This window comes from Ornithorhynchus anatinus, chromosome 19, assembly GCF_004115215.2.
Source record: "Ornithorhynchus anatinus isolate Pmale09 chromosome 19, mOrnAna1.pri.v4, whole genome shotgun sequence".
In the NCBI taxonomy this organism is placed as follows: domain Eukaryota; kingdom Metazoa; phylum Chordata; class Mammalia; order Monotremata; family Ornithorhynchidae; genus Ornithorhynchus; species Ornithorhynchus anatinus.
Genome location: NC_041746.1, coordinates 13117979 through 13143885, shown reverse-complemented (window position 1 = coordinate 13143885; position 25907 = coordinate 13117979). Strand labels below are relative to the sequence as shown.

Here is a 25907-nt window from a genome sequence, read left to right as displayed (position 1 = left end):
AAATGTGCTCTTCGAGAACTTGTTTTGAGAAGAATTGACACTATCTCAATAAGGAAGAAGGGAATGTGGGGGAAGATAAGGGAGTTGAAGAATCAGGGAATTTAGCCACCCCTGAATTCCTTTCTGGACTACCTGCAGAAGACAGTATTGCCAGGAAGCTCAGCAAGAAGTAGAGGAGCGGCACTCAGAACAGGTGGGAAGAGAAATTGCTCTTACTGCAGCTGCTGTACTTGCTCCCCACTCAGTGTTCAAACTTATGCTAAGAGTACAGCAAGAAGCTTCAGCCCCTGGAGGTTTACATTCCCAGAGACAGCAAAAGGAACAGTTTCTCTTCTCACCTGCTGTGGGGGATGTTCCACCCTTCAGAGCTTTCCTGTGTTTGTGAGGGGTACAGCTTCAGAAAAACAGGTGGAAAGTCCCTGGGCAGAGCTGGAACTCTGGCAGGGCAAGTAGGACAAATACTCCAGATTCGGCCTCATAGGGAGCACAGAGATTAACCTGACCCGGATATCCCTGCATCAAGAAGGGCCTCCATGCATTTTCCCCATGGACCTGTACCCACAAATGATCAGTCATGGTGGCGGTTGGAAGCATGGCAAGAAGCAAAGAAGCGTGATGGGAAAAGGTAAGAAGTGAAACGGCAATTGATGCAACGGGCCGTAGCCCCTGCCGGTATCTCTCTCCATGTCCCCTTTGGTCTCTCTTATTCAGTTCTCTGTTTTTCTCTCTTTATCTCTCTGCCACCCTTTTCTGATCTTCCACATGTTTAGACAGTTGCCCCCACTCCCTAATCCCTATCCCTTGAGAGTTTCAGAACTACGGTGTCTTTAACAGGCAGATCTATGGGGCAACTAAACCACAGAGCTGACACACCCATTGCCTAGAGGGGCTCAGAGGTGTGGCCTGGGAGGCCCATCTAGGATCTCTCTAGGCTGCCGGAGTGCTACCTCAGGAGGACCTAGGTCAGAGGAGTATCTCACAGTCTGTCAGTATCCAGTTAAACCTTCAGTGGTATTTCTTGAGGGCTTTCTGTATGCAGAGCACGTGGACATCAGGGAGCAGGTGTGCATAAGGCCACAGGCCCCTTACCCAGATATATAAAATGAGAACACGATTGGGGAACATTGGGGAACAAAGAGTTGAGTCAGAAACAGTACAGGTAAGGAGAGCCAGACTGGGCTTTGATGTGCCCGTGGGCATTCATGACGGGTGGAATGAAGTTTGGTGTTTTTGTCTTTGTCCCTGAGAGGGTGTGGGCAGGATCAGAGAAAGGGCGGGTGATTAGTCTCAACACTAAATAGCTGGAAGGAGAAATTGTTAAATGGAAAGAGCCCATGTTTTTGGTTTAGGAGACCAAAAATTTAATCCCAGCCCTGGCCTATCATGTAACTTGGGGAACACTGCTTTAACCTCTCTGTAAACGGAGGAGAAGAAACCCTAACCATTGTCCTCACAGGGAGCCTAGAAGATCACGTGAGATGCTTTGGAAAATAAAGTTTCAATAGAAATCCAAGGCAAAAAGAATGCACGTTAACCTACCAAACATAATGATTCTATTTTAGTGGGATAATCAACTGCCTTTCCTCTGGACCCTCTCTAGTGTCCACCCAACCTTTAGAAAATAAAACGATTGGAGCCAGATCCAGTATCTAAGGGGAGTCCGAACTGCACTCAGCATGGTGTTTGTTCAGGCAGGGCTAACTTGATCGTACCCTGAAAGGCAGGAATTTTGCATCCGTCCAGGATTTCCCCTCCCTGCTTCCCCTACTCTCCCTTCTCATCCAGGCTTTCTCCCACCTAGCCCCCTTTTTCTCACCCTCAGGTTTCTACCTTTACCACAAATACTCTTATACATATGCCGAAAAGTATTGTCCTTCCAATATATATAGCAGAGCAGGTGAGAAAAGGAAACCCGTTCCTGGCTGCCTCGGCCTGGGAAATTATGGACTCCCCTTATCATTTAGTTCTGCTCTGCTGCTGCTTCTTGCTCAGTTTGGCCCTCCCCTTACAGAGTACCTTGAATTTGACTTAATGGGGTAGCCATTACAGTGCTTTGAAGTATCCCCAGGGGCACCTAAACCTCCATGACAAACTGCTGGAGGAGCTGGAACTGGGGGACATTTTTTTCATTTTTCAATCAATCAATTGAGCTCCTATTGTGTGCAAAGCACTGCAATAAACGGGTTGGGAGAGTACAGTGGAGTTAGAATGCAGTAGAACTCCCAAGAGTTTACAATCCAGCAGGGGAGACAGACTCAAAATTATTTACAGAAAAAAGAGAAAGGAAAATGAATATTTAGATGAGTAAGTGCTTAAATAGTAGGGAAGTACCACAGGTGCATAATCGCTGCTGAGGTTATAAAAGGGAGCTATGACCTGGGGGAGAGTAAAAATCAGAGAAAGGGCACCTGGAAGAGTTGTGATTTCAGAAGGGCTTTGAGGGTAGTAAGCTGGGAACCGATAGGGCTGAAGGGGAGGAGTTACAGGCAAATGACAAGGCAGGAGCAACGGTTAGGCGATGGGAGAGGGAAGTACAGGGTACAGTGAGTAAGCTTGCAAAGGGTGAAACTGAGCTGGACTGTACTGAGACAGGAGAGTGGGTAAGTAGGGGCCTGGGAAAAGAAATGATTGAGTGTCTTGTAGCAAATGTTTCAGAGATTCTGTTTGATTCAGGGAGGAATGGTCAGCCAATGAAGGTTTGTGTAAAATGACATTTTAGAAAACAATCCAGACAGCATACTGAAATATGGGCTGGGGAGGGGTTGATGCAATAGTTCAGCCAGAATATGACTAGTGCCTGGATCAGCATGATGGCCATTTGGGTGAGCAGCATTCAGGTAATGTGTTAACCTGAAAACTAACACTCTATGTGTGAGTCAACCACTCACAAGCTTTTTTTGTATGGGATCTCTAGCACACCCTCTGCATCAGTTTGGACTTTCAAAACAGAATAAAGTTTGGACAGAAGAGACAGCCTGTTCTATAAAATAATGACAACCTGTTATCCTCTTACTGGACTGAGTCCTACCTGATTATCTTGTGTCTACCCCAGTGCTTAGAACAGTGCTTGACACATAGTAAGCACTTAAATACCACAGTTATTAATATCTTAGGATGCAATGACTGAGTTAAGCATAAAAGAAGTTGGCTGTCTTAATCCTCCAGTAATCCTTTTTTGGAATAGTTAAGCTGCTTAATATATCTCAGTGGGAGTGGATGGAAATCAACCAACTGGATGAGAGTTTATTTAACTTACCAGGGCATTTGATTTAATTAGTCTTTCAATATATTACTAGTGTGAAGGAATTAGTCCATTCAAGTCCCTTCCTCTGAATGGTGATTGTTATAAGCTGCTTTGGGAATTGTGGAGTCGGTTTGTTGTCATCTGGTTCTGTCGTCTAGTACCTCTGCTTTGTTTGGCATTTTGAGTGCTGGCAATCAATGCCAGTCAGTCAGTTGTATTAATTGAGCATTTTTACTGTGTACAGAGCACTGCACTAAACACTTTAGAGAGTACGATATAATAGACACATTCCCTGCCCACAACAAGCTTACAGAATAGAGGGGGAGACAAATAATATAAATAAGTGTTGTGGGGCCGGGAAGTCCATTGCTGACCTCCACCCTTTTGGCTCCCACGTGGAGTCCAGGGCTCTGGCTCTGACTACCAGCACCCAAGAGAGAGCAGGGGCTGGGTGCTCCGTGACCCCTAAGACTGGCTAAGAGAGCCACTTCTGCCACCATCACAGAACAGTTTTCCTAAACCAGATGGCCAGTCTGGGGCTTTTCCTTATACTGAAGTGGAGTTCTGGCCCTTTCCAGCTTACTTTTAGAATGCACCCTTGCTAATGAGACAGCTTCAGCAGGAGCATCAAAAACCTGCTTCAAAATCAGAGAGTCCTGCCTCTACTTGAAAAAAACTAACCAGGAGCCCTCCTTGTGGCACAGTTAATGTTACCCGTCTAGTCTGGCAGCATCTTTTTTTATGATATTTAAGTGCTCAATGAATGCCAGCACTCTTTTAAAGCCCAGGTAGTTTCAAGGTAATCCATTTGGACATAATCCGTGTCCCACATGGGTCTCACAGTCCCCAGGTCCTTCTGATTCCCAGGTGCTCGATCCATTAGACCATGCTGGTTCTCATCTGGCCTTTCTCTGTAGCAAAATCCTTTACTGGAGAGGCCAGATGAAAGACATACCCAAGGGAAGCTAAGCGAGGGCTTGGGGGATTCAAAATTGACCAAGAAGATTTTTGTATTGACAGCTCTTCATCTCTTGCAGAAATCCTATCAGGCCCCCTACATTTTCCTCTATTTCCCCTTTTCAGGTTTTGTTTCCTGATAGAACACCTCCGGTCTCAGCACCCAGACCCAGGCTCATCAGCACCTGGAGGGCAGGTACCAAATTTTCTCCCTCTCCACAGGACTCTGCACACAGTGGGCACCAGGAAGGCTGTTGGCTGGCAAGAACTGGGCTAGTCCCCAAACATCAGGAGTAAGGGGAGGAGTAATAGTAGTACTGTATTTGTTGAGCACCCATTGAGTACAATGCACTACACTAAACACTTGAGAAAATACAGTAGAAACACAAGATGTGTTCCCTGCCACAAAGGAGCTCCCACTCTTTTGGGGGAGACAGTCAGGGTAGGGCAAGTAACACCTTCAATTAAAGATGGAAATGCATTGCATCCTCACACACTGTAAGCTCCTAGCTCTGCAACCTATAAAGAAGCACTTAAGTGCTTAGTACAGTGTTCTGCACACAGTAAATGTTCAATAAATACCACTGATTGATTGCAGAAGGGTGCTAATGGGGCAGAAGAGAGTTCAGTCCTCGGTCAGTTTCCAGAATCCACATTGACTAGGCCAGGTATTGGGCTTAGCCAAGAAATTCAGTTGTGATTTTGGGAAAAATTCATTTTAAGTTTTGTTTCCCTCTGCTGTTTGTTCCACGTTTCATTGTTGGGTAGCTTTGCTGTCTCCCAGTTAGAGAAGCTTACCCCTAGTAGTGCTGTACTAGGTCAGCCCAGGATTCTGCATCTGACAGGGGCCCAGAGGTGGCTCAGCATCGTCAATCATTGGTTGCGATAAGGGGAGGATTTGAGTGGCATCCCACAAGGGCTGGTTTGGGAGCTGCTTCGATTTTAGTTTGTCTTTTGAAGACTTCAGTGGAGAAATGGGGAGCTTGTTCATTTAACTTCCAAGTGATGTTAATTTGGGCCAGGCTTGCTAGCACTTTACCAGATCAGAATTGGATTTCAAGTCCCCTTTAATCCAGGATTGACCAATGCAGGCTTGCACTCTTAGGGCCACAAACTAAGCAACACAAACACAGGATGAGTAAAGACTGGTTAACAGAATTAGAGTAGAAAATTCCCAGGATGATGTTGGGTTGGGGGTGAGGGTTAAGCAGAGGGAGGATCCTATCAATCCCACACTGTGAGCCAATTCCCTTGGGTCATTAGTAGCAGACCCAACCTGCCCTGGGTGGTATTGATGGGACAATTACATGTAAGGGCCAGGAAGGAGTCCTTGGACAATACACCAGCCAGCCCTGTATTAGAGTATTTTATCATTCCTTATCAATAACTGCCTTTCAGAGGATGTGGGTGAAACTGGAGAGCATCGAGAAGGCTAAGGATTTGAGTTTTTGTCTGGAGAAGAAAAGGATGAGGGGGGCTGCAATTGGAAGGTTTTAGGAGAAGGAGGCTGTTGACGTTGCACTTGGTTGCTCATAAGAACCCTGGAGCTGACGAAACCCTGGAGCAGCCTAGCGAGTGAGCAGGATGGTTTGGCCTCCTCTCTTGGAAATCTTAAGAGCAGCCACCGCCTGTTGGGGGAAGCTGTCTTGGGAACAGAGGGCAGGCGATCATGGACCACCACAAGGAATGGTCCAGATGACCTCTCAAGCCCTATGATTATATGATCACAAGAGTAGAGCTCTCTCTAAGGTTCAGTGAGGTGTGGTAAGGAACTGCTTAGGAAGGTGGATAAGTGGTGAGACTTGGGGGTGGTTGATGTGAGGTGGCTGGTGACTGAGTTGATGTGGGGTCCTTTGGTGGATCGGTAAGTCATCCCTTTAGTCAGCAGCCAGTTGTGGGCTGGATCAGAAGCTTACCGATCAAAATCCTTGGCTCAGATTCCCTTCAAATTCACCACATTCCTCCTGGGGAATCTGCTTAACCACGATGAGTCTGTTGCTTCTACTTTAGTATAACCAGGGAGAACACAACTTGGCTTTCACCTTCTGAGGTTGAATGGTATGATCCTGCCCCTGGGCCTAGTGTTCTGTAGAACATCCTTCCTTCTTCATGTTTTCAAATTCTGTTCTCCCTTTCCTCATGTCTACTTAAAGCTAATCTGCTTCAGGAGTCTTCTCGGGCTCTCCAATCATTTAAGATTCCCTCAACAGTGATGCACATTTCTCTTTGAAATATTGATGTGTTTCTATCATTTGTGCTCTCGTGTTGTTAATATGTATGTTTCTACCATCTGTACTGTATCTCCCTTCCCTCTAATGGTGTTTACAGCAAAGTCTTTTTTTTTAATGGTAATCATTAAGCACTTAACATGTGTCAGTTACTATTCTAAGCACTAGTATAGATACAAGGTAATCAGGTTGGATACAATCCATGTCCCACATGGGGCTCACAGTCTTAATCACCTTTTTACAGATGAGGTAACAGAGAAGTAAAATGACTTATCCAAGGTCACATAGACAAGTGGTGGAGCTGGGATTAGAACCCAGGGCTTTATGACTCCCAGATCTGTGCTGTATTCACCAGACCATGCTTCTTCTCAATTTTGTAATGGTGGCAATGGCAACAGCACTAAGACTAATGCAGATAATTTACCAAACATATCTGCATTTCACTACCTCAGACCAACAATTACTGAATTTTTTCAGTTAACTGGATTTTTTTTTTCCTGATTAATTGAACCAGACTTGGTTCAGATGATTGGGGTTTAGTTCATTGGCTTTTTGATGTATTCAGATTTTTGTCAGTTTGTGGCTCCCTACCTACGGGATGACCAAATAGACAGCTGGATCCCTTGCAGGAGCGTATGGCTACCTCCCCAACCCTAACACTTCCAGACTTAGGGGTATCTCCCTTCCCCTTCTAGCAGCTCCTAGCATGCAACTGGCCCAAAAACAGCACCAGAGAGTGAGTGCATATCTGACTCACTGTCCCAGTACAGAACTGAAATTGGGAGAGCTTTGCCCTCACTCTGCATGGTGCCATTTTCCTGGTTTAGTGTTGGGTGTCAGTGAGAGAATTTAGAATGAGAGGAACAGCTATTACACCCTGAGACCCGAGTTCCTGAGATCTTCCCAGGCCTGGTATGGGGGACAGCATTCTACCTCTTTTCAGAGGTGCATTAAGTCATTGTCTCAGCCTCTTCGTTGGCTTGTGGACTAGCTCCCAGTTCCCATGTGGGTTGGCCAAGCCTAGTTTTGTTATTGTGTGTGGTCTGTCTCCTGCATTAGAATGTCACCTCCATGAAGATAGGCCCTCGGCCTTCTCCCATTTCCCCCGTCCCTCCCCAAGCAGGGTTCAGCTTAGTGTTCTGCAATCAATGTTGTTTTTTGAGTTCTTACTGAGTTCCAGCACTGCACTAAGCACTGGGAAAGAATATACGGGGCGGGGGGAATTAGACACAGACCCTGTCCTCCTAGGAGCTCTCAATCTGAGTAGAACTGGACTCTAGAAATGTTCACTCCTCATGAATAAAGGGGAAGAATGAGAGAGAAGGGAAGAGCTGGAAGCAAAGATTGACTTGTTCTGCAGAGTGGCTTTCTGCCATCACTCACTCCTTGCTCATCAACCTAAACTGGGTGGGTTTTGACTCTGAACCTGGCCCTTCCTATCTGAGCTAGGGATATCATTTCTTCTCTAAATTCTACATGATACCGATCTGGCCCCGGTCAATAAATATGCCTACAAGTTCTCTTTGTCTACTGACCTAATCTCTGACCTAATCTCCATTCTCAGGACTTGAATTTCATAGGTTTTCTGGTTGCTTCTAGCCACAGGTGGAAACAAATTCTATGCAGCACAATCTGCACAGGGTCCATTATCTGAACTAATTAGGGGCCAAGACTAATTCAAATAGAAAATTCTGATAATTGAGTTTCCTTTCCCTGGGGAAGCGAATAATTTGGTTCATCTCTCTAGACTTTTCCCCCAGTTATCCACAATAGTTGCGATTTGGATAAATGTTCATTTGGTTAATTGTCTTCCAGTTGTACATTAAATAATGCTGCAAACGGAGGCATCTGAGAGGGTCCTTGGCTTCAGCATGTGAAGGGGGACCTGCGTTTTTCAGGATAGTGATGTCAGAGAATGTGTTCTGGCTGTCCCCATTATCTGGCAGGAGATGCCCTGCCCTCTTTCTGGGGGAAAGTCCCTTCCAAGCCAGTTGGTCCCAGTGCACCAGGCGATGAAATACAGATAACAAATTGTACATTTGTTTTAACTGCATGCTTATTATGCCAGGGTTCTGGAAAGGGTTGCATTTACAGGCCTTAATACTCTGTCTCCAGAGAGCAATTATGAGGATTTATCTAGTTCCTCTAGCATAAAAGTGTTTTATTGTTTTTATTTTGTTGTGAGTGAAAGGAGTTTGGGAAAGGACAAGAAGGAGGGCTGTACCGTACAGTCTGAAGAGAAAAGAAAATGGAAATTTGTCTGCCAGAGTGCAACTTGGGTTCTAGTCCTTCAAAGCTAAAAAGGAAAGAAATTGAGGAAATATAGCCAGCAGAATCAGACTCCAGGGTTTCTCTCTCCTCTCTTTCTCTCTCTATTTCTCTCTCTGACTCTCTCATCTGTCCCTGTGCACCTCTAGTTCTCTTTGTCACATTTCTTTCTTGCTCTCCCTTTTTTGTCTCTTGCTGTCATTCTCTGCTTTATCTGTCTGTCTATTGGCTGGTTTCCCTCTCTCTTGTCTCTCTCTTCAGCCCCACAATTCTCTCTGTCCTTTGTATCCATGATGTTTGCTTGCAGGTAGTTTGGGAATGTAAGTTAAAAGGCGCAGACGTTGAGGGAGACTGAAAAGCCGAGATAAGTTAATACTTTGGACAAAATTATTCTCCCTATTGAGTTTCACTGTAATCAAAACCAGTTTAGCATTTGAGAAGCAGTAGGTACCATGAAAAGGAGTAATGGAATTAGCTTTCATGTTTTTCCAGGAATCTAAACCACATTTCCTGTCACAACTGTACATTATTAATACAAGGCATCTGTTAGAGCAAAGCTGCCCCAAAATGCACACCAAAATCATACATCTGGTTTAAATCATTTATTTCTAACATTTGCAGGGGAAAAATAAAGCCAAGATGTTGCCTTTAACCCATTATAAGCTAATACGCTACAGCCTAAAACTAACATTTTTAACATGGTTTTTGTATCAAGTAATGTAATTTACATTAATTTAGCAGCAAATAATATGACTCTAGGCGTCTTGGGTATGTGTCTGTGGCCCCTTCATTTCAGTTCCTGGAGCTGGGGCAATTAGTTTCTAGTGGTGAAGGGAAATTAGCAGAGTGACCTTACCAGCAGTGAGTGGGTAGATGGTTGGACTAGGTATTCCACCCTCCACCCTGTTCCCCGGGCCCCCAAATTACAGAGTTGTTGAACTTTCTTTTCCTTTTTGTCTTTCTTTTCTTAGAGATAAAAGGCACTGCCTTATGACTTGACCACCTTCCTCCTGCCCTCTGATTCTTCTACTTAAAAAGCCAATCAACCAACAAGTAAACAAAAAACAGGGATTGCCTTGGGGTAGAATCCTAGGCTGTTATTTGCCCTGCCTGAGGTGGGTCGGTCTCTCCACACTAATCTGCAGTCTGAGAATTTCCATGATCGTATTTCAGTGTGGAATGGCTCGAATTGATTCAGGCGAAAGCAAGTATTCTACAGCGCTGTCCTGGAGCCAGTCCTTTGCACTGTTGCCAGGGGTGGGATGCAAAGAAAACAAAGCAGGAAAGCGCAGTCTTTTTTTCCTTTTTAATCTTTTTCCTCAGTCAATCAGTTATATTTATTGAGTGCGTACTGTGTGCGGGACACTATATTAAGCACTTGGGAGAATACAACATGGCAATATAACAGACACATTCCCTGCCCACAACGAGCTCAACTTTTGTTCCTTTTTTTTTTTCTTCTTTGCAATTCCCTGCTCTCATCCGGTGGCTCGGTGCAGAAGTCCTGGAAAAGTCAGTTGATCCACGTGGTATCAAACTTGCTGTTATGTTAGTTCAGCCTAATCATTTGGCTTTATACTGTACATGGCATCGTTTGTCTGCTGTCCCAGCAGCTGACATTAGGTAGTTTATCAGATGACTCTAAAAACCTCTTCCTAAGTGACACTTCTCCCATTACTCACTGGGCGATTAGCTACCTGATCCTACCCATCCATTTGTCTACGAACTGACAATTTCAGTTCTTGAATTCCTTACTTTTCACCAAGCCTTAATTTTGTGGGCAAGTTTTGGGAACCTCAGGAATTACTGAATTTCTAGCCAGTAGTTCCCCAGGATCTGGGCTAGTCCCAGCACAGCTGTCTGGAGCCTCTATCACCTCGCCGCCCCTTACCCCCCAGCGTGGTGCCTTTGTGCTTAACCCTCACAATTTCAAAATTAATGATACCTACCTCCTCCTCCCTCTGCCCCTCTGCCACCTCCAAAAACCTGAGAAAAGAAGCAAAACGGAAAAAATCATAAATTTATTTGGCTGTTTTACTGAAGCACAGCAAACAATTATGCACTTAGAACTTCTGTGTGTATTATTATGTTTCTGTTCGGTGTTATTCAACTTGGCTGCTCTCACTGATGGAGGGAAGTTCTAATGTTGAGTGTTTGCAAACATATGTTTCTCTGCTTCAGAGCTTTCCTCTCTCCCTGCTCCCTAGATTCGCTTGAACAAACACACAGGTCAGGAAGAAGGCTGGGGAAGCTTGCTTCTCCCTTGGCAATAGACAACTCATGTCAAGGCCTCACCCACCTCCTCTCCCCATCTCCCTACTGTAAATGAAATTCCATCTGGTCCATCGCTGTGGGCTTTGCTGTTGCCTTTCTTGCCAGAACTGTGGACTGCATGAGATTTTGATGAACCTCGAAGCCCCGGTTTTGGTCAGCATTCCTTGGGACATCTTTGATTTGGACACACAGCAACCTGGACCACCACCCCTCCTTTCCCCCAAGGGAAGGAGTTCAGGAGAAGCACAGGGAGAAGTTTTTCTCATGCTCCAGAGGAAATGGGCTCTGAAGGAGGAAAGTTGTACTAAGCACTGTGGTAGATACAGGATAATCTGTTTGGACACAGTCTCTGCTCCACATGGGGCTCACAGTCTCAGGGGGAGGGAGAACAGGTATTGAGTCTCCATTTTACAGATAAAGAAACTGAATCCCAGAGAAATCAGTGACTTGCCCAAGATTACACAGCCAAGTGGCAGAGCTGGGACTAAAACCCAAGTGCCCCGCCTCACAGGCCCATACCCTTTCCACTAGGCTTCCTTGCTCTCATAAGGATAAAACCCTGAGGTAGATGACCAACTGTCCTGGAGCAGAGCCGGGGACTGGACCAGAGGGCTCCCTGTTGTCCCTCCTAGCTGTAGGATTTCTTGCTCCAGGTGACAGTCGTTCACTGCAGTACTCCTACAAGGCATTTTTCTAATTTAAGATTAGATATCCATTTCAGTAGTATAAAATCTTTCTCCTTGTAATGAAAGAATGATTTGACTCAAACAAATTGCCCTCTAATTCATACTGCAGTATTTCTTTTGAGACCATAGTTAGTTTTTTCCCAATCATTTCTCTTACTTGAGAGAATTTTCTTTATTCAGAGAAGAGCAGGGTCAGACTATCCTGGAAGGCTTCCCAGGAGCCTGTGGGGTAGCTGAAAGAGCCAGAATCTATGTCTCAATCCCAGTGCTGGAGGACTAGGACTGCAAGGAGTGTAGGTTTGGCCAAAGGAGGATTATTGTGGTTCCAGTTCAACTCCAGCCAATACCTGTCCTCATCGCCTATGCATCTGGCTCTCCTCTCCAGGCCAGAAAACCTGCTTATCATCCCTTTCACTACCCTCCCTTTAGGCCATTGCCTAGGTCATTGCCCCTGCTACTTAGAAATGCCCTCCCCATAGTTCTGCACCAAACCCCATCCCTTCCCTCCTTCAAAACTCCCCTCCTCCATGAAGTCAACCCCACTGAACTCCAGTAAATCATCTCTCCAGCTTCTCCTCACACATATATCTAACCCACGGGAATCTCTCCTTATCTGTGATGAAGCTGAAGCCACTTCCCTTTTTCCCCATATAATTTCTTATAAGATGTTGTAGTGATGAGGTAGTTTGAGTTCCAGGAGTCGGGAGACCCCAGTTCAAGTCCCAACTTTGCTGGGTGGCCTTGGGTAAGTCACTTCAAACTTCTGGGTCTGTTTCCTGGAGATACCAATACCCGTTCTTCCTATCTCTTAGAACATGAACCTTGAGAGGGATAGAGACTGTGACTGATCTGCTGATTTTGTATATAGTGATGACTGAGTCTCCCACTGGGGATGATGGGCAAGCGCAGCCCTGAGACTTCAGAACTTGCAAACGTATGCAGAGGAATTGATTTGTTCAGTACACTTCTACTCATTTGTCTCTGCCATCATGTTCCCACCAGGTCATGAAGTTCAAAGAACATGAGGCGATCAGGAGTGCAGTGTATTGCATAGAGAAGCAGTGAATCCTCAAGGCTGGCGTAAGGGCTTGGGAGTCAGAAGGATGTGGGTTCTAATTCCAGCTCTGCTGCTTGTCTGCTGTGTGACCTTGGGCAAGTCACCTGACTTCTCTGGGCCTCAGTTACCTCATCTGTAAAATGGGGACTGCAACTTGGAGCCCTAAGTGGGACAGAGGCTGTGTTCAACATGATTACCTTCTATCTCGCCCAGTGCTTAGTATAGCACCTGGCACATAGTAAGCGCTTAACAAAACCGGAATTATTATTATTGCAAGGTGCACGTGAAGGTCTTTTACATTTCAGACCCATTGTTGACCGAAGTAACAGTAGCGTAGTTTCAATTCTGTACCATAACACCCCAGCCCAGGCTTGGAAATGGCTGTGGTGTTTGCCAACCATTTTAGCCAGTTATTTTGGGGGATTCCTGCTAGGCCTGCCCACTTGTGAAATGTCCTTGGTGTTGCTTTGATCAGAAAACTTCATCAATGATGCCCCAACCCCAACAAGTGTTTCCCCTATTAGCAGAGCCAGGACTCTAACCATGGGCTCCTGAGTCCCAGAGCCATGCTCTTTCCACTGGAACAACAGTAGAAAGGACCGAATAAGTACCGTGATTATTCTAGTGCTTGGTTGGGTTGGTCTGCATGGTCTTAGACCTCTTCAGCTAAGGCATCCTATGACCTGTGGTGCAGTGTGGATGTTATTTCCAGGAATCAGGAAATAGGGTAGATACTGCAATACTGTCTACCAGGCAGCCACTGTCAAATCACTGGACATGGCTAGTTGTAGCCGCCAAAACTGAATAAAAAAATGCAATGGAATAGTAACGTGCAGTATCTGTGACCCTTGTAAAAAAAAAGAGGTCTGTAGAAAACTATGTTGTGAAATATGTCAAGTTAAGGTCCCTGCACAAGCAGGGAACATATCTACCAACTCTGATATACCGTACTCCCCCCAAGCAGTTAGTACAGTGCTCTGCACACAGTAAACACTCATCTCTCCTGACCTCCATTTCCACTTAGATACTCACCAATATAGACTTCATAATTACCAATCACCTCACAGTCTCAGACTCCATCCCCAGCCCCTCCAACTGGTGTACTGCTGTTTGACCATAACCACCACTTCCTTCTTTTTTATGATGTTTGTTAAGCACTTACTGTATGCCAGGCACTGTTCTAAGTGCTAGGGTAGATACAAGATAATCAGGTTGGACACAGTCCCTGTCTCACATGGGGCTCACACAGTCTTAACCCCATTTTACAAATGGGGCAAGTGAGTCCCTGAGAAGTGAAGTGACTTGCCTAAGGTCACACAGCAGACAAGTGGCAGAGCTGGGATTAGAACCCAGGTCCCCTGACACCCAGGCCCATGCTCTTTCCACAAGGCCATGCTGCTTCTCTTCATTCTCCTTCTCCTTTTCCTCCTCCTCATTAGTATTTATTCAGAACCTTATGTGTGTAGAGCACTGTCCTAAGCTTTTGGGAAAAGGGCTTCATACATTACTGAGTGCACAGTAGGCGGTCAATAAATGGTGTTGATAATGATAATGATGATGATGATGATGATGATGGGGCATGTGACGGGTGGATGTATGTGTGTGTGACGGGTGGATGTATTCCATTTTCCAGCGTGGTTCTTTTGGGGAAGAGTTTCCTGCTGGGCTCCCTTTTGTTGGTTTCGCTTGATTGCCCTGAGGTTGCATGAAAGAATTGTATAATCTCATAGCAACATGTATTATGAGACAATGGTGATTAGTTAACTACAAATTAGCAAGAAGTAGTGACTGTGACTGTTGGGTTTTGTGCCATCTATGGTGCCCAACCTCCCAACTCTCAGGAGGAGGAAGAGAAGGAGGGTGATTGCAGTGAGAGGAATGTGGTCCTGGGTCTGGGCTTCTCAGAAAATGTGACTTCTCTGTGCTTACTCCCCGCCCCAGAGAAAACCATCAACAGGGTTTGGCATTCGCAAAGAACCTTATTCAGTCTCCTCTCTGAGCGTTGTTTAAATTCCATGCATCTGGAGGCAGTAAACATTTCATCAGTCTGAATAAAGAAAAGATGGATTGTTTGGGATTTATTCACCTCTGGGACTAATTATTCTTTGTATTTCACCCATCCCATTTATAATCTTCCTCAGAGCAAAGAGACAATAGATGATCTCATTAAAACCTAGAAGGACATTTCTTCCTGATAAGTCAAACTTCCTCTATAGTTTCTGATATCTGAGGGGCAAAGACCAACAGTGCTGTCTGGCGTTTTGCAACCAGGGGAACTTGGACTATACAAGTGCCTTAAGAAACTGCCTGGTGGTTTCCTTCATTTTAGAAAAAGTTTTGTATTTTGTTTTGTTTTTTTTTAAATCCCAGAAGCCCCCAATAATCGTCACTCCCTCAGTCAATGGCCATTTCTTGGATACCCACAGGAGATATCATCATAATAATTATGGTATTGGTTAAGCACTTACTATGTGCCAGGCACTGTTCTAAGTACTAGGGTAGATAGAAAATAATAAGGTTGGACACAGTTCCTGTCCCACATGGGGCTTTGTCTTAATCCCCATTTTACAGATGAGGGCACTGAGGCCTAGAGAAGTCAAGTTACTTACCCAAAGTCACACACAGACCAGTCGCAGAGCCGGGATTAGAACCCATCACCTTCTGACTCCCAGGCCCGTGCTGTGTCCACTAAGCCATGCTGGTTCTCCATAGGTCTGAACAAGGCACCAGCACTGACTGTGAGCCCTGTATGGGACAGGGGCTATGTCTTGATTATCTTGTTTCTTCCCCAGGGCTTAGGCACATAGTAAGTGCTTAACAAATACCATAATTACTATTTATAAAAGTGCTGCCTAGACATAGGGCTGCCCTCACGATGCTTGCTGATAGAGTAGATAAAATTGAGAAATATACTATTGACAGTAATACAGTCATTACAAGACTGAGTTGAAGGGCCCTACATAAGACAGAGATTATACTGGAAGGAAGGAGCATAGAGAAGTTATTCAGGGAAAGCCTCCTGAGGAGCCAATAATGATGAACAATCCTTGGAATTCTGATTAGGTCTCTCTCCCAGACACAATTCCCTTCTTTGGGCCAGGCTTTGAGGAGAGTTCTCAGGATCCCTGGATTTGTGGCAGGAGATGAGTGTCACTGATCAGACCTTTCTCCACTTCCTATTTCCTTTCCTTTCCATTCCCCGGTTACCAGTCAGCACTAAACAGACCACTAAGAAAAATTTGGATTCAAATTTTGCGCAGTATATGCAACTAGGCCTCTAAGAGAAATACCAACACCTTTTTATTACTTCAGGGCTAATTGCCTAGTTTGTGGAATATCCAGGCTCTTGTCTTTGTTTCCCTCTCGTTTGCCTTTTGACCATTTCACTCTCATCCCAGTAGGCAGTGGGAAGGAGAAGAGCAGAAACCCAAATCTGTCAATTTAGCTCTTTTTAGCAGCTCTGATGAAAGGCAGGGTCGGGAAAGGAAGTTGAAATTACTAAAATAGGGATATTGTGTTTTTGGGGGGCCTCCATATTCCTCCGGAATGTGATTATTCATATTCCTCTACCTCCCAAGATCTCATATAATGGAGTGCTCATTGTTCCTCTGAGGGAGTGTGACCTAGTGGAAAGAGCGTAGGCTGGGACTCTGGAGATAAGGTTCTAGATCAGGTTCCCAGATCAAGTTCCCACCACTTGCCAGCTGTTGAGGCAAATCACTTAACCTTTCTGTTCTGTTTTCTCAAGAGTAAAATGGGGGTAAAGAAGTGCCAGTTTATCCTCCCTCTTAAACTGTGAGCTCTAGGTTCGTCAGGGACTGTGTCTGACCTGATTATCCAACCCAGTTCTTCGTACATAGTAAGTGCTTAATAAATGCTATTATTATGAAGGACACACTGTTAAAGATAGGGAATGTGTCCAACCTGATTATTTTTTATCTATCCCAGTGCTGAGAGTAGTGCTTGACACTTCTATTCACAACTATAAGTGTTGAATAAATAAATGCCATTATTGATCCCGGCTCCGCCACTTGTCAGCTGTGTGAGTCTGGGCAAGTCACTCAACTTCTCTGTGCCTCAGTTACCTCATCTGTAAAATCGGGATTAAGACTGTGAGCCCCGCGCGGGACAACCTGATTACTTTGTATCTACCCCAGTGCTTAGAACAGTGCTTGGCACGTAGTAATCACTTAACAAATACCATCATTATTATTAATAATACATTTTGTTTAGGCTAGGGAGAGCTTTAGGACCCATGCACTTTTCTAGCCCTGTCTTGTTGAACCTAGCAGAAAGGAATTGGATTTGAAATCAGAAGAAATTCTGGGGTCAATATTACCTGGCATTGGGTTAGAAGAATGGTTTGCCTTTCTCTGCCTGAGTTGGAAGAAGGCTCTAGAGAGCAGTCATTGTGTCCAAATTGGCTGATAATTTCCACACTGTTTGTAGTGGCCGCTAGACTATAGTAGACAGAGATCTCAATCAAGTGCTCTACTTCAAGAGGCATAGAGGAAGAAGTGATGAATTTTGCCCTTGGGAAAATGATAATTGGGGAGAGGACAAGCACTGAAGGATGTAAACACACCTACAAAATGCAGATGCACATGTTCAATCAACCAATCAATCGTAGTATTTATTGAGTGCTTACTCTGGGCAGAGCACCCAAAGCGAGTGACAGCAAGCAGCAGGCATAAAAAAGCTCATAAAAATAGAAATAACAGCAACAGATAACGTTTAAAACAGATGTGTGCAAAAAGGCTGAGGTGAGTGAGATTATTTTGGGTTAATCTCGGTAGGGGAAGGATGTCATTTTGCAAAGAGGGGAGGAGAAAGGGCACTCCTGGTAGAAGGAATGGTGTGTGCAGTGACATATGCGGAGAAGTGTTATGTGTGAAGATGGTGAGCTTTCTTGGGTTGGAGACTTTCTTGGGACCTAGTGGCTGAACTGGGTTGAAACACATCCCTGAGATTTCTGGTTTCCTTAATCTGCCATCAGTTGCAAGCAAGGACAGGTTATCCCAGCAGATATTTGGGTATTTTCCCAGAAGGCCCTGGAGTAGAATTTACTTTTCCAGAGGAGCAATGGTGGAGGCAGAGACTTCCGGCTCTTAAACGTCACTCTGGCTTGTCCCAACACAGGTCCAGAATGACCGCATGAAATCCTATACTGATACCCAGATGCTTTCTCATGGGTTTGACTCTGTGGGAAGGTTCTCAAAGTGCAGGATGTCAATATTACTAGCGACCAACGTAAAGACCTCCCTCAACCCAGTTGTATATATGCAAATGTCTATGGGCCTGGGCGTCAGAAGACCTGGGTTCTTATCCTGGCTCTGCCAATTGCTTGCTCTGTGACCTTGGGCAAGTCACTTAATTGCTCTGTGCCTCAGTTTCCCCAGTTGAAAATGAGGATTCAATACTTGTTCTCCCTCCTACTTAGACTGCGAACCCCATTTGGAACAGGGACTGTATCCAATCTAGTTAACCCCAGTGCTTAGAACAGTGCTTTACACAGAGTATGTGCTTAACAAATGTAATAATAATATCTATAGGACAAATCAATCTAATGGTATTTATTGAATGCTTACTATGTGCAGAGTGCTGTACAAAGTATTAGGGCGAGTATAATACAACAGAATTAGCAAAAGCATTCCCTGCTCATAACGAGTTGACAGTCTACAGAAAAACTAGCAAAAAGACTCATCCTTCCTGCTGATGTGAGATCAGGAAGGAGGTGTGTGTTAGAAGCATAGGGAAACAGAAGCAGTGTGGCCTAGTAGAGCACGGGCTGGGAGTCAGAGGATCTGAATTCCAGTTCTAGTTTGGCATTTGTCTGCAGTGTGACCTTAGGCAAGTCACTTAACTCATTCCCTCCATTACCTCAGCTGTAAAATGGGTGTTAAGACTTCGAGCCCTATATGGGATATGGACTGTGTTCAACCTGATTAGCTTGAGTATACCTCAGTGCTTAATACAGTGCCTGGCAGATAGTAAGCAGTTAACAAATACCGTAAACAAACAAACTGCGTTTGGAAGAATGGGGGAAGATGGAGGGAGATTGGAAAACTGGGAAATCAGAAATTAAGGGATATAGACACCCTAATCCCCCCACCCTCAACTCCAGGATCATCTTTGTCCTCTGTGCAGAACTAATTGGAAAAATAGCAGGAGAAACTAAGTGAAGGAAGAGAATCTGAAGCCATGCCACTTCCCTCACTGATAGTTGCCTGGAATTTCCAGTTTGGTTCCCAGAGAAGCTGGCAGAAGTGAGAAATCTGGCCTGGTATTGACAGGCTCGCAGGAGGGAAGGGGAAATTCACTGGGGACTGCCCTGGACAGTTTTTCACCACAGATCCTTGGCATGTCAGACAGGAGGAGGCATTGGGCTCCAGCCCTCCTATCTAATGGCTGTCTGGGACCATCAGAGAGCTCTGAATCAGTGATTCAGGCAAGGGTGGCCTTCAATATGACCAGGGGGAGGTGAATGTCAAAACACAGCCAATGGCAGAGTCAGGATCACACCAAGGGTCTCTCAGGCCCATTTGATCTCGCCAACAGAGAATGCATGGAGGAACAATCAATCTATCAATCAATATTATATATTGATAACTTATCCTTTGCAGAGCACTAATATGTATCCACACCCCTTATGTACATACCCTTACCCGGAGGTGCTTTCCCTACTGGAAATTCATTTTAATGTCTCTCTCTCCCCTGCTAGATTGTAAGCATCTTAAGAGCAACAGTAGTGTCCACTTACTCTGTTGTACTGTCCCAGGTATTTAATACCTTGCTTAGCACACAATAAGTGTTCAATAAATACCATTGATGATGATGATAATGTTGAGAAATCTGTATTAAGTGCTTGAAAGAGAACAATAGAGTTTCTAGATGAATCCTTACCCTCAAGAAGCTTACAGTATAGCAGAGGAGACAGATACTAAAATAAATTACAGTAGGGGAAGTAACAGAGTTTAAAGATATGTACTTGTACTGTGGTACCACTGGGCTTGGGGAGAGGAGGGAGTACTCAAGTATTTAGGTAACAAAGAAGTGCTGGAGTGTTTTAGGGGGTGGAAATAGGTTGTGGAGTTGAGAGATCAATCAGGGAAGGCCTCCTGGAGGAAATGTGAGTTCAAAAGGGCTTTGACTCAATCCGTGGTATTTATTGAGCACTTCCTATGTACAGAGCACAGTACTAAGCTTTGTAGGTGGGGAGAGTTGAAGCCTGTCAGATGTAAGTGGGGAGGGAGTTCCAAGAAGAAAGGAGGATGTGAGCAAGAAGCTGACAGGGAGAGAGGCAACAGTGAGAACAGCTATGTGCTTGCTGACCTTGACATTTTTCAAGCAGATCTCCAGTGAGGACCTGATTATCCAGTTTACGGTTTATCCAGACCTTAACCTCTCCTCCTCCCCTGCCGCTGGTCCTGCTGCTAAACCTTTGATCATTTGACACCTCCCCCAGAGGGTAAATCAGGGCAAAAAAAAGAGGGAGAAAGTCAAGCCCATTCATTTTACTGTCAACAGCTCTAGGAAAAGGTTTGGTAGGGAAACAGTTGAAAGCAATGGCTAAAATGAGGTTTTTGGATTCCCCACCCCTCATGCCCAGGGTAATCAGCCACACAGTGAGGTACCTACTGCTCTTTAAGTTTCCTAGCTGCCACAACTGAGTTCGTGCAGGTTTGGCCAAATGGATGGCGTCTGGTTACATTTCTCATAATTGTACCATCGTACTATTTGTTGATGGCAGCCCTGAAAATTGCACGCCTTAGGCCATATTAATGAGAAAACCCAACCCGCAGTCAGGCCACAGATTTTTTTGAAACACGCAAGTTCAGACCTGGTTTCTGAGCCTGATCTACCAAGAACAATGTCCCATTTGTGTGGATGCATGCTGCCAGGTAGGGGAGGTTAGGGGAGGCTTAACTCAGTGCAGATTTTTGAGCCAAAGTCAAAACGGACCATTAGGAAAACACCCTTCACTCCCACCCCTGCTTGCTCAAGTGAGGCCAGTGACATAGTTAATGTCTGAAATTCATGGGGGCCATTTTAGAGAGAGCAGTCTGTGTCTGGTCAGTCAGAGCTGCTGCTCCCTCCTATGAGAGAAGCCCCCAAATTCTCCTCAGCTCCTCTCTCTCTCTTTTTCTCTTTTTTTTTTCTCTCTCCCTTCTGTAGCTGTCTGAGCAACTAAAGGAGCACAAAGGCAACATTACGAAACTGTTTCCTGAACTGTGATCTTTCAGCTGCCAAACTTTCTTTGCTTAGGAGTCTTTGTGTTATGCTTTAAAAAAAAATAAAAGAAATCCCATCCTCTCTGATGAGGGAGGAATTTTTTAACTTCGACAGTGGCTCAGGGAGGGAATCAGTGTGTTTACAAATCATCACTGAAAAGGGAGCCAATTGTACTTGCATGCTAGATCAAGTGCCATACCCCAGAAATATTTTTAGAAGTTCAGGAAGTCTTTAGAGAGGCTGGTGTCTATCTTCTGTTGTAGGGAAAGTGACTTGAAGAAGTAAATGCCTTTTTCCATGATAGCGTAAGTATCCTCTTTGCTCAGACGAGCGAGTTATTAAGATAATGTTCCATGTGATTTTTGAACAGGATTTTAAATAGATATCTAAAGCTATAGAAATTACCTTCTCTCAAATTGCAGAAACCCCTACATTTTCTTCTGCAGTCTCTCCTATAGCTCCACACCCAAGTTATTACTTGATCTGTCTTTCTCCTTTTCACCCTTCCTTCCCACCTCCTGCTTGAGCGATTGATTAGATGTGGCAATCAGCCATCCAACTTGAGGTACATTTTGCAAATTCCACAAAAAAGAGATATTTCACAATGAATTCAGAGCGGGACAATCCCAGGAAAAATAAAATCCACAATTGAAGGACCCAACCAGAGTCCAGTTTCGTAGCCATGACATTTATGGCCTTATCGGGGTTCACTTTTGTGTTGAAGAGGGAAATGGGCAGAAACCTTCCTGCATCTCCAAAAAAAAAATTGGCTTGGTTTTAGACCTCACTGCTTTTTATCCCCTTCAACATTGGCACTCCACCATGCATCTCACATATTTCTGGGCTCAGTCTGTTCTCCATGATGAAGCTTCAATAAGCACCCCCCTTTTTAAAATTTTAGATTTGGGAGGTTTGTGAGGTGTTGCTTGTTTCGCTATAAGTAGTTCCTTGGTCTGGAGTCATCAAACCAGACCCAATGTTTGTGCTGGAAGCACCCACAATGTTGAAGTCTACCTGGTAGAGAGGACCCCTTAGAATGGGAGAGTGGGGGTCATCCAGTGTGCTGTGGAGACAAGCCAAACTAAATGAAACCCCTGAGCAACTGGGATGCAGTGAATCATTTCTACATTTTAAAATGCATTAACATAGTTTATTTGGGAGGTGCATTCTGAAATCATAACGAAAAGTAATTTAAAGGTAATATTGTATTTACATTGCCATTTTCTATTGAAGCTTAGAGAGGGGAAAGAGAGAGATGTGGGTGGGTTCTAATCCCAGCTCCACCACTTATTTGCTGTGTGACCTTGGGCAACCTTCTCTGTGCCTTAATTTTCTTCATCTGCAAAATGGGGATCGAGACTTTGAACCCCGTGTGGGACATAGACTGCGTCCAAAATGGTTACCTTGTATCTACCCCACTGCTTCCAGGGTATTTTCTCTGCCTCTAGATTGTAAGCTTGTTGTGGGTAGGGAACGTGTTCACCAACTCTTTTGTATTGTACTTTCTCATGTGCTTAGTATAATGCTCTGCACATGGAAGGTGCACAGTAAATACAATTGATTGGACTGTTTTTTCAATAAGTGGAAAAACTGACCTAAAGATCAGAAGATGGTATTTAGCACAGTCACTGAACAGTAATGGACCACTGCTCATTTAATTTATCAATCTCATTTTCTCTACATTTGTAAATGCAAATTGTTGGGATAATTCAGTTCTCCAAAATATGCTCTCTCTATTTCAGGTGGACAGATTTCTTTGGCCTCATTTAAATAGCCAATCCAAACCAAAGTCTATTTTTAGATCTAATAATATAAATCATTTCAGTGGGTAGACCCATTCTGAGCATGCTCATTAGTAGTAGACTGAGGAATGGCACAACTCTGTTGTGTGTTCTTTATGAATGAGACTTCCTTCCTAGCTAAAACCCAGGGAGTTGAACAGCAATTTTACCCAGCTCTCTGCAACAGGAAAAACAAGTTGGATGTAACTTCCAAATCTATTTTCCATTGTGTATTTGGTTTATTGTATAAAACAGCAATTCAATAATGTGTTTGCAAATTGTGTTGCTGTTCCATGCCAAAGCTGGCAGTGATTCATTTGTTTACTGTACAACTTCGCCCAGTTGGGTTTTTCTAGTCAACAGAGCAGAAATGTGGCACTTCTAACAGCTGCAAGTATTAAGTTGAGAGCCATTTTTGCTAATCTGTGCTCTATGGAATCATCGAAACTGGCTCCTTTGAAGGGTAAAAATGAACAAAATGGGAATGAAGTAAAAAAGAGAAGCAGCGTGGCTCAGTGGAAAGAACACGGGCTTGGGAGTCAGAGGTCATGGGTTCAAATCCTGGCTCAGCCGCTTGTCAGCTGTGTGACTTTGGGCAAGTCACTTAACTTCTCTGGGCCTCATTTACCCCACCTGCAAAATGGGGATTAAGACTGTGAGCCCCACGTGGGAAAATCTAATCACCTTGTGTCCTCCCCAGCGCTTAGAACAGTGCTTTGCACATAGTAAGCACTTAACAAATGCCATTATTATTATTAACTGCACAAGTGTTAATGTACATTTGTGAGAACAGTACTGCAAAGCGAATAAAGCAGGCAGGAGAGGCCAAACAGGATGGTGTCGGAGGATCTCAGACTGGGCCACTTTAATAAGTGGATGAAAGTCTTGCTTGATGGTCAGCGGGGAGCCCACCAAGGACACCTCAACAGCCCTGCCTCCTCCTCCTCCTGCCACTGCTCGTTGTCCATCACTGCCATCCACTACCACCTCTACCCTCCTCTGCTGCTGCCAGTGCCACGACTGCTGCTACTCTGGCCAAGCACCAGCTGTTCTGCCCGGGCTTAAAAGCATCTGGGTGGCATCAGCGTGATGACAGCGAATGAAAGTGGGCGGCCACAGTGTGTGATGGGCCTCAGAGGAGAGTTCCGGGGGAGGGGGCAGCAGTTGTAGCCACCCAGCTGGGTACTCACACCAAAACTGGGTTTTCTGGCCCCTGTATAGTCCTGCCAGAGCCAGATGAGGCATTCCAGCTGTCGCAAAAGCTCCACTGTGCAGCTAGAAGAACCAGCTCAGCCTGAGTGGTAAAGGCAGCACCTTGGGCAGTGGGGCAGTGGTGGCTTTTGCTGAGGAAAATTCATCCTCTTCCTCCTCCTCCTCCTCCTTTTTCTCTTCTACAGCAGCCCCTGCTGCCTATGCAAAGGAGAAAGGCCCAGGAGTTTTTAGAAGGTTGGAGAGAAGCTGCTCACTCCTCAGGATCTCTGTCAGAGGGAAAAATTTGTTTTCCATAGGACATCAGCTGGAGTAACATTAATTGAACAGGAGGAAATAGGCAAAGAGGAAGGCCTAAGAGAGAGGAGAAAAGCTCCAGAGGTAGGAGTAAGTCCCTACCAAGCATCCAGAGGACATACTTTGAGGGCATTGCTCTCTCAAACTCTTCGTACAAAGCTTTGCACACAGTAGGTGCTCTATAAGTAATCACTTAATAGTACTTATTGAGCACCTACTGGGACAGAGCACTGTAGTAAGCACTTGAGAGAGTACAAATGATTAAAAGACACTTCCTGCCCTCAAAGAGGAAGACAGACAAATAAATTATAGATAGGAGAAGTCACAGAATGTGGAGATATGTACATGAATGCTAAGGGGTGTGAGGGAATTTAGTTACTGAGAAGTACAGAAAGGCTGTGGTGGCAATTGGGAGAACATAAAGGGGGAGAATAGAGATTACTTAGGGAGAAGATGTACCCTTCTCCTCACAACAGGGCTCTCCTACTTAAACTATGAGCCTTCGATGCAGCTCAGTAACTTCTATCTACCCCAGAGCTTAGAACAGTGCTTGACACATAGTAAGTGCCATAATTATGACGACGATGATTATGAAATGGTGTCAGCCAATGAAGGTGAGTTTTAGTAGGATAAATTTTGAAGGAATTACCGTGGATGGTATGTCCACAGAAGAGCTACTAAGGGACATTTAACAGATTTCAGGGGCAGCAGTAACCCCTGGATTTGAATTAGGAATAAATATCAGTCAGGGATGCGTGGTTATTCTTGGCTCTAGATTAATGGACCTGAATCTGTAACTGACCTTTATCTGTGACAGTAAAGGTTATATCTGTTTATAACCAAAGAGAGTACCTGAGAGAGAGAGAGAGAGAGAGTTTGGGGAGGTATTAATCAATCAACAGTATTGACTACTGAGAGCAAGGCATTGTACTAAACATTTGGAAGAATAATTCAGTAGGAAGAATTATACTCCCTGCCCTCAAGAATCGTACAAAAAATACTGACAGATTGGGAAAGCAGGGGGATGAACAAAGATAAAGTGGGAAACAGCCTTTGTTCATCAGAATGAAGCAGCTGAGTAAGTAATTGAAAGTACAAATCTACCCCAGGGCTTAGTACAGTGCCTGGCACATAGTAAGCACTTAAAACAAATACCATTTTTTTTAAAAAAAGGAAATCTTACTTGCTTTGTACTTCCCAAATATTTAGTACAATGCATTTGCACCCCATAGGAGCTCAGTAAATACTATTAACTATTACTACTACTAATGCTACTTTTTCCTAATTTAATTTAAAAAATGTTCCTGTCTATTGTTATATTATGGGTCAGTGTGCTGCCATGACAAAATTCTGTGATGTGTTGCTCTGTTGCCAATATATATCTTCGATGGATGTATGGCTTGTCTAATGCAGACTAATAGACTATCTTGTTTTACTTTAGACTTATCTTTAGTCTGTAATGCCTGGCTGATTCAGTGATGTGGTTTACAGTCATTTACATTTTTTCTTGGATGTGTGCCTCTAGGGTGCAGTCAGTCATCTGTGTACAACCATTCTTAAATGACTCTCTCTAGGACTCTGGATGATGCTTAAGGTCTGTTGACTTGGAAGTGTGCAAAAGTGTCCTGAGTGCAGAAGCATATTCTAATACTTTGCATCCATGTTTCCCATTGC

General features: G+C 44.5%; 1 protein-coding gene across 1 annotated transcript in view; it reads left to right on the top strand.

Annotated features, from left to right (window-relative positions):
• Positions 1–4326: 4326 nt before the first annotated feature.
• The window catches only part of HHAT (hedgehog acyltransferase), a 207007-nt gene continuing 185426 nt past the window's right edge, over positions 4327–25907 (top strand). The window contains exon 1 of the mRNA XM_029047510.2: positions 4327–4397. The gene's annotated coding sequence lies outside the window, so the exon portion shown is untranslated. The remainder of the gene's footprint in view (positions 4398–25907) is intronic.